The sequence below is a fragment of the Callithrix jacchus genome, chromosome 16 (assembly GCF_049354715.1).
Source record: "Callithrix jacchus isolate 240 chromosome 16, calJac240_pri, whole genome shotgun sequence".
Taxonomy (NCBI): Eukaryota; Metazoa; Chordata; class Mammalia; order Primates; family Cebidae; genus Callithrix; species Callithrix jacchus.
In genome coordinates, this window is record NC_133517.1 from 12,801,242 (window position 1) to 12,811,263 (window position 10,022).

Genomic DNA, 10,022 nt, shown 5'->3' on the forward strand with positions numbered 1-10,022 from the left:
GTACTTGTTGATAAATCTCTAACTCTAGTTCAGCCTTCTCCATCTACATGGACGTATCTTAGTGTATATGTGCTCCAGGCAATCCAGGCTTATCATGTGTTAAACTACTTTAATCTGTTCTTCAAATCTGTCCTCCTGTGTTCACTCTCAGTGAATGGGAGACATCTGGATTAAAAAAAAATTTAATGTTTAATTTTTGCCAGTCCAATAGGTGCGTAGTGACATCAAGTGATTTTATTTTGCATTTTCTTGATGGCTAATCATGTTGAGCTTTTATTTTCATGTGCTTTTTGGTTATTCATGTGTTTGTGATGCTTCTATTGACATATTCTACCTATTTCAGGCTGGGTGCAGTGGCTCACTCCTGTATTCCCAGCACTTTGGGAGGCCGAGGTGAGCAGATCACATGAGGTCAGGAGTTCAAGACCAGCCTGACCAACATAGTAATACTTCGTCTCTACTAAAAGTACAAAAATTAGCTGGCCCTGGTGGCACACACCTGTAGTCCCAGGTACTTGGGAGGCTGAGGCAGGAGAATTGCTTGAACTCAGGAAGAGAAGGTTGCAGTGAGCTGAGATCATGCCACTGTACTCCAACCTGGGCAACAGAGCTAGACTCTGTTTCAAAAAACAAAACCAAAAACATATTTTACCAATTTTATTGAGTTATGTATCTACGACAGAGTTGTAAGTGCTCTTTAGATATTCTGGTTGCAAGTCCTTTGTTATAAATACATATTGTGAATATTTTCTTCCACTGTCAGGCTTGTCTTTCTATTTTCTTAGCTGTGTCTTTTGAAAAGCAGAATATTTTATTTTGATGAAGTCCACAATTTATCATTTTTTTCTTTTATTGCTCATGCCTTTTGTGTCCTAAGAAATCTTTGCCTGCCCCAATGTTGCAAAAACAATGTCTTTTCCTTGTGTTGGTCTATAAGTTTTATTGCTTTAGTTGTCATCTCTGGGTCTTTGATACATGCCTAGTTAATATTTGTGTCTGCTGTGAGATAAAGATTAAAGTTAATTTTTCCTCCAAAATGAATACCCAGTGTTCTAGCACCACTTATTGAAAATAACATTGTTTTCCCATTTAATTGTTTCTGCAACTTGGTAAAAAAATCAATTGACCATATTCGTGTGGATCTATGTCTAAGTTCTTTGTGATTATTCAACTGATCAATGTGTCTTTTTGCTAATAATCCTTACTGTTTTCATTACTGCAACATTGTATTAAATCTTGAAATTAAACAGTGTAAATCCTCTAACTTTGTTATTTTTTTGTAATTGCTTTGTCTATTATAGATTCTTTACATATCTATTAAATACTAGAATTCATTTGTTAATTTCTATGAAAAAAAACCTGCTGGGATTTTAATTGCACCTAATCATCTAAATTAAATTAAATTAAATTTACTTTAGATTTTATTTAAATCTGTATATTAATTTCAGGATAACTGACATCTTCATACCTGTATGTTCCAGTCCATGAGCATGGTACATGTCTTCATTTGTTAAGATCTTTTAAAAATTCTTTCAGCAATGTTTTATAGTTTTTAGTATGTAGGCGTTGTGCAAATTTTGTAAAGTTCAACCCTAAGCATTTTATACATTTTGTTCTTTTTCAAATAGTACTATTTTAAGAGTTTGTTTTTCAATAGTTTGTTGCTAGTTCTGTCTTGCTGTTGCTAAGAAGGTACAAACTCTTATAATTATTAATGTTGTTCTACATTGGATTAAAACTAATCGTGAATTTCTTCTGTCCTACCCTATGTGTGATTTCCCATACTTTTTTTTTTTTATTCTCTATCTGTAGGAACAGGTACTGATACATAATAGCCACTCAATAAATCTTTCTGAATGAAGGTATCACTTTCAAAATCAAGCTGATTTTGTTTTAGGTTTCTAAAGACCATTAAAAAGCACTCAGAATATAAAATCTGAGGATGCTCATAGCTTGAGCTACATCTGTGAAGCAGAGTGAAGTGATGTGACAATTATTCGACTGATTTTTTAAATGTGGACATTTTTCTACACTTGATTGACATTCAAATTATCCATTGTTCATCTTGACAAAGTAAGTGTCAAATCACATCCTCATTTATGTTATCTCAGCAGATAAGCCTAAGAACAGAGAAAAAATATAGGTGATTTCAAAGCAACAGTATTGCAGTCAGAATTACAGCTTAGGCAGCTGACGCAGCTCAGGGCCATTACAGCATTCACAGAGTAGTGGAATCTCAGGGTCACAGGCAAATAGAAAAAGAGAGAATCCGAGAAGCAGAGGGAGAGTTGAATCAGATGAAAGCAGATTCTTCTCTGATCTTGAGTTTCTATGGTAGTTGGAACATTATGAATTTATCTTATTTTTTTAAACTACAATATCTAGAGAGAGGAGGAATTTATTACCTGGTGTCCAAGAATTTACTATCTTGGTGCTGTTATAACAAAATGCCTGAAACTGATAATTTATAAAGAACAGAGGCCGGGTACAGTGGTTCACACCTGTAATCCCAGCACTTTGGGAGGCTGAGGCGGGCAGAACATGAGGTCAGGAGTTAGAGACTAGCCTTATCAAAATAAAAACAATTAGCTGGGAGTGGTGGTGCATGCCTGTAATCCCAACTACTCAGGAGGCTGAGGCAGGATAATTGCTTGAACCAGAGAGATGGAGGTTGCAGTGAGCTGAGATCATACCATTACACTCCAGCCCGGTGACAGGGCAAGACTCCATCTCAAAAAAAAAAAAAAAAAAAAAGAACAGAAATTTACTTCTCACTTTTCTGGAGGCTGGAAAGTTCAAGATCAAGACACTGACAGGCTGGTGTCTGGGGAGGAACCAAACTCTCTGATTCCAGGGTGCAGCTTTCTCTGGAAGATATAAATCCTGTGTCGTCATGTGGCAGAAGGACTGGAAAGGGCAAAAGGAGCTAAATTCTGTGTGAAGCTTCTTTTGTAAGGGCCTTAATCCCATTCATGATAGAGGAACCTCCATGACCTGATCACCTCTTAAAGGCTCCATCTCTTAATATTATGGCATTAGAGATAACGTTTAAACATGAATTTTGGAGAGGGTGCAAACTTCAAACCATAGCACTCGGCGAGTCTCATCATCTATTTTTGAGGCTTGAAACTGGAAGCCTCAGGCTACATCCAGCCCCTACCTTCCCCTACAATGTGTTTTATTTAGTCTATGTAGTGTTTTTAATTTTTTTAAAGTCTATATTTTATGATAAGAACTTATGAACATGAAGAAGAAAACAACAGATACTGGGGTCTACTTGAGGGCAGAAGGTGGGAGGAGGAAAGGAACAGAACGGATAACTATTGGGTATATTAATACATGGGTATATTATGGATAATATATTATAATATTATATAATATAATATATTATCACATGTGCAGCAGACCCTAGTGACACATTTATGTAACAAACCTTCACATAGGCCCCCAAATTTAAAATAAAAATTAAAAAAATCAATATTTACATAAAGATTAAACATTAATTATATTGATTTTAAAACCACACTTTTTGGGAGGCTGAGGTGGGTCGATCTCGAGGTCAGGAGTTCGAGACCAGCCTGACCAACATAGTGAAACCTCCGTCTCCACTAATAGTACAAAAATTAGTTGGGCATGGTGGTGCGCACCTGTAGTTCCAGCTACTTGGGAGGCTGAGGTAGGAGAATTGTTTGAACCCAGGAGATGGAGGTTGTGATGAGCCAAGATTGCGCCACTGCACTCCAGCCTGGGCAACAGAGTGAGACTTCATGTTAAAAAAACAAAACAAAAAAATAAACAAACAGACTCTTTGTAAGAAAACCAGAATTGCTGGGTCATCTTAGAAACAAGAAGTTATGTAAGCCCTTGGCCTTGATTCTGAGATAGCAGCAACTGGGTGGGACCAAGGAGCGGCTTCTCTTTTTGCCTGCCTTCCCTAGTTTCTGTCAGTCTCCACTGTCCATATGCAGGCTCTCTTTATGAATGTATTTTACCCGCTTGGCTCCTGGAGGCGTATGACTTTGCAAGCTCTGATGTTTGGGGATTCAAACCAAGAACTTGCCTCTTACCCACGGCCCCCTCCCCTTTTCTTGACTTTCTGCGTTCTGTCTGTCCTTCCCACCACCACAGTGATTCTACCACTTCAATGTCTCTTGAACCTGTCACTTCTCAACTTTCATCCTGACTGCCTGGGTGCAGCCATCACTGCTCCTCGGATGAATTACTACAACGGGCTCACTATGTTTCATGGTGCGGTAATGTTTATGAGAAGAGAGAAGCAAGGAAGGACAGAGACATGGGAAGGACGAAGTTTTTCTGTCCAAGAGGCAATGGCAATATTTCTGGAGTAACATGGGGCAGGGGCGCATTTCACTGAGAACCATCCTTTCATTCCTGCCCTGGGACCTAGGCTTGGAGAGCGAAGTGGGCCATCACCGGACGGAAGATCAAAGGAAGGTTCTAAGTGAGGCTTGCACTTTATTGTTATCCTCTTTCTGGATTTCAGAGTTGATTCTATTTTACCCGTTTATTCATATCATGCTGTTTGTCACAGGAAAGTTTATAATTTAGTTAGTAAAACCTTTCAAATCCTTTAAATGAATGTGTGGGAAAAATAGGGGTCAGACCTGTTAGCCCAAGACCTCTAATGACTGCCAGCTGGAGGTGCTGCCTGGTTGAAATCATCTGTACTTGGAAACTTCATTTTTTGTTTTGTTTTTTTAACACGAAGTCTCACTTGGTTGCCCAAGCTGGAGTGCAGTGGCGCAATCTTGGCTCACCGCAACCTCCACCTCCTGGGTTCAAGCAATTCTCCTACCTCAGCCTTCCAATTGACATCAGTGACAATTGTCTGTAGAACGTCTAAGCCAAGATGGCCTACAAAGCAAGAAAGAGACCACAAAGGTATTAACTGTTTTACGGGCTTGGAAACAGACAATTTGTCTTTGACTTGTGAGAAGAAAACCTCCAGCTCTTAGCCATGCCCATCAGCTTATATAGAATGGGAAGGTCTAGCACTACCTGCTTATAAACCCCAGCCAAATAATTAAGGCCTCTGTCTGATAAGGCTTCATGTGCTTGTCAGATAAAAATGAATTCAGGCCCGGTGTAGTGGTTCATGCCTGTAGTCCCAGCATTGTGGGAGGCTGAGGCAGGAGGACTGCTTGAATCCAAGGAGTTCGGGCTGCAGTGAGCTGTGTTTGCAGCACTGTGCTCCAGGTTAGGCAAGAAAGCGAGACCGTCTCAGAGAAAATAAATACATTTAGAAGCTGAGGACATAAATGGGCTTGCCTCTCTGGGCATATGTGCAAATGTTTGTGTGTGTGTGTGATGGGAATGCAGGATAAGATTCTTTCCCCCCTTTTATTTAGTTAATGCAAGAAAAGTAAGAGAAGAATTGACCATGCCCAAATTCTTTTTCACCTTTTATCTGGAGTATATGCAATTGAAATACTTGAATGGGACATGCATGTATATAACCACGGCTTATAGCAGTGACTTTCCCACAGGAGTGCATGGACATTGATTGGGACACCTGTCAGATAAATGTGCGTATTCTTCAGCCCATGCCCAGGGGCTCTGATGCTGGAGACCCGGAGGGGGTCCAGGGTTATGTGTGATATGTATGTAGAATGGGATATGTGTGGTGTAGTGGGGAGAGGATGTATAGGTGTGTATGACTGTAGTGTGTGTACACTGTGACAGTTTCCCCATATGAGTCTCACGTAGTTGAACCATCAGATCGTACTTAGAAAAGGATTGTCTGCAGGAAGAAAACACACAAATGGATGTGGCCTCGAATGATGACTTAACCTCAGGACCTTAGATCATGTGGCTGAATTGATTGCCCTGAGTATCACCTTAAAAGTCACACATACAGATAGATATACATCATGTGTGTACACTCCCCTAAATACACAAATACCACTCTCACATCCCATACCATGCCCTCTACCCCTAACAGAGCACACCCCAATACACACCACACACACAGAGCACACATATGCACACACACCACACAGGTACACACACTAAACCACACACATATCACACCACACACAAAGGGACACACACCATACACACATGCCACACATACTACATACATATCACACATACACGTGCCTACACATGCACACACCACACATGTACACACACTACACTCATAGACACCTATACATCCTCCCCCCACCACACCACACATATCCCATTCTACATACATATCACACATACACACACCTTACACATGCACACACCACACATGCACACACACCACATTCATACATACATATACACATGTACGTGAGCATTCTTTTTCATTTAAAATACTGAGAAAGCACTGCTGTCTATCAAGCAGTGGTATTTTAGAAAGCAGAGGTCTTTTCCTCCAAGTCTGCTCTTGAAGTTCTTAAAAAGGAAGTGCAGGTCTCAGGAATGAGCTCATCTCTGTGTCCTTCCCAGATGCCACTCACTCACTGCTGCAGGGCAGACTACTGTTATTAGAAGGAAAAGATGAGGCAGACTCCAAACCTCAGTTGAAAATGTTTGTTTTTAGAGCAAATTCCCACATGTACACAATCTTTTACTTGCTTCATGTTTACTCTGTTTTGGGTTGAGGAAGCTGAATGACGTGATGAGAATTGAAGCAAAGAGGATGAAATCATGTGAACGGGACAATGAGGGGTGGTGATGGAGCCCTCCACTTTGGGGCTCTGAGGCTTTGGGTTGGAACCATCTGGTCCCTGATCCTAGCTCTTGGCTAAGGTAGTAACCTCTCCAAAGAGAGCATCATTGCAGTACCTCACTCATGATATTCTAAGAAATGAAATGGAAAGTGCTTGCAATAGGGTGAGAAACATAGTAAAGACTCCATAAATGTTTGTTTCTGTTAATAAGCAGAATTATGCCTGGCCCTGCTTAAGCTCCCAGACTTTCTCTACACTGGCCTCAGTTATCAGTCTCTCTTCTGACTGCTTCTCAGTGACCAAGAGAGGAGAGGAGAGAGCTGGGAGAATAAGGCTGTGGCGAGGATGAGGCAGAGGAGATACGGGAGGATGCAGTATCACGGTGTGAGTGCACTGGGATCGCTGAGTGTGGCCTGGTCCTCTCTCCTTTCCACCGCAGCAACTGATAATAGATCCCTGGAAATTATGGTCTTTCTGGATGGACCAGGTGGCCAATTTTATTCTTTGTAATCTTCAAAGGTACAAACGAATCAGTTTTATGGATTCTGCTTTGCATCAAGATAAATTTCAGATGTCTCAAACATTGAGCAGCTTTGAACATAACTTGTTTTCTTTTCCTCCATTCAGGAGCCATAAAAACCAGCCAGGAGAAGGCCTCAGACCCAATTCTTTATAGCAGATGTTGTGAAATAGTGACCGGCGCTTGGAACTCGGCTCACCGATGTGTTTTGTTTGGCTCATATCGCATGTTTTAAAGTTTTGAATTGGCTTCCAGCATTTAAGAATAAAAGATCTTACATAAAAATTGAGATTTCCAGCTCACTTGGGGAATCAGAGCTGGCTCCTGCCTGGGGGTTTGGATGCACAGGTGAAGGCGGGATTGCAGGGGCCCCGGGAGGGCCGTGGCTCCCGCAGTTCCTGCCCAGGCCCATCTGGCTTGCTTGACACATGCTAATAATCTACTTGGAGTCTTGCATTCTATTGCTGGCTCTAAACGCTTTAAGCAGTGCCTGTTCTAGAGGGACCAGAAAATCTAGAGAAAGGACTTAATCTCTTTGTTCTTAGTTTACTCATTTATAAAATGAGCTAAAATGAACTAGGACACTTGCAGTTCTAAAAATCTGTGTTTAGCTATGAACACCGCATTTAGCATGGGGCTGATATGTAAATGTCAAGCTTCATTGTTAACCCTCATTTCTCTTCTGCTTCCCTTCCATCATCTCCATGGACCATAGCCCCGAGAGATTCGGAGCCAGCAAAGATAGGAGAAGCCACTGTTGAACTCCTAGGGTAATCTCCACTTTATACTCACTTCATAGCATTCTGGTTGTAATATTTGGCACTAAACTTAATTTTTGTGCCTCGGAAAGAGTGGGCTCTCAGTAAATATTTGTTCAGTCAGGAAATGACTTGGTAGCTAGGTTGGCTTTCCTACTTGCTGGGGCAAATCAGGAAGTGAGGGGTTCTCAAGGTTAGATTTTCTTCCACACACCAAAAAAAAAAAAAAAAATACAAAACCACCCCCCAAATCAACAATTATTGGATAGCAGATACTTGACAAAGTATAATGAACAAGCACAGATGAGACTGTTTCCCAGGAGTCTGAACTGTCAACTGAGTGAGAAAATGTAGTTTAAGTACATTTAAGTAATGTAGTTGCAGTTCTTTGAAAAAAATACCTCTGATCTCTCTAAAAGTTAAACTATAATTTTGGTACTTTGTGTTTGGTACAAATGAAAAATGTTGTATATAAGAAGCAATGGAGCCATCAAGGATAGGAGAAGCTGCTGTGGAAAGACAGCTGTGGTGGAAGAGTGACTTGAATTTTTAAATATTATAAAGACAGCTGTGGTAGAAAGTGATGTGAATTTTTAATTATTAAAGCTTGTTTCCCTGTGAAATAAATGATGGATTCTAAGTGCATGGAAATGAGACACAAACCTGACCTTAAACAGCAGCCAATGGAATAATGACAAATTTAAATGCGTCTTTTGTCGAGTCGTATTTATTGTATCATGGAAATAATACTTGTAGAAAACAGAATAACACAAACACATACCCGCTGCCTAGATGCAATGTCCATAATAAATATTGAGATTTTTTTCATGCTTAAAGGAACAAATTGTTCAGATTGTAAAGAGTATTTTGCTCTCCTTCTCCGTGTTGCTTCCCTGTCTCTGCCTTCAGAGCAAGCCAGCTTTTAGAACATGTAGGCCTTCTTATTCATATTTTTATATTTTGCTCTGCCCTTTTGGGTTCATAAAATACACAGGATTGTGTTATGTGTTTTCAAAATCACATTTAAGGATATCAGATTTTATGTGTTCTAGGACATTATTATGTTTTTGAGATTTATCCATGTTAATACAATTATTTCTATTTTAATCATTTAAATTGCTTTCTGAAATGATTAAGCCACAATTTGTGATTTATTGCCTTATTATGAGCATTTAGGTGATTTCTGTTATGAACAATGCTGTAGTAAATATTCCTAAATGTATCTCATTGTTCACATGCTCCAGAGTTACTCAGGAAATACATCGACCTTGGGTGACCAGGGTGTTGATGTATGGGCACTTTCTGTCACCGGCTGGAGTGCAGTGGTGTGATCATGGCTTACTGCAGCCTCCAATGCTTGACCTCAAGTGATCCTCCTGCCCCAGCCTCCGGAGTAGTTGGGACTACAGGTGTGAGACAACATGCCCAACCACTTTTCAATTGTATTTATTGACAAATTGCTCTGTGAAGCAGTTGTACCAACTTATGCTTTCAGCGGCAGTATTGAAAGTTCCATTTTTCACATCTTCTCCAAAACTTGCCAGATATTAAAATTGGCACCCATATGATGGGTATGAAATGACACCTCATTGTTATTTTGCTTTGCACTAACTTTATATCAACCTCCAGCATAAAGGGGTTAATATTTTTCTAGTTATGATGGGGGCTTAATATACTCCGATTGTATTGTTTTTATTTTTTAGTCTATTAATGAGTGGAATTTTATTACTAGGTCTTTTTAATATAAAGACCTCTCAATTTCACACACATATACACATGCATACACACATATATACCACATACAGTGCTAGGTTCAGTTTATTAATATTTTCTATGATTTTTATATCTATGTTTATAAGTAATATTAGTCCATTTTTCATTTGTATTTTAAATAAATAAATTAGTACCTTTCTTTGAAACAATTTTTACAAGGTAGTGATTATTTGTTCTTTGTACATTTGGTCAAATTCTCATGTAAAACCTACTGGGCTTGGAATTTTGGGGGATACTTTTGGCACTGATTGATTTTTTAGTAATTTAAAGAGTAACACGGAGATAGCAATT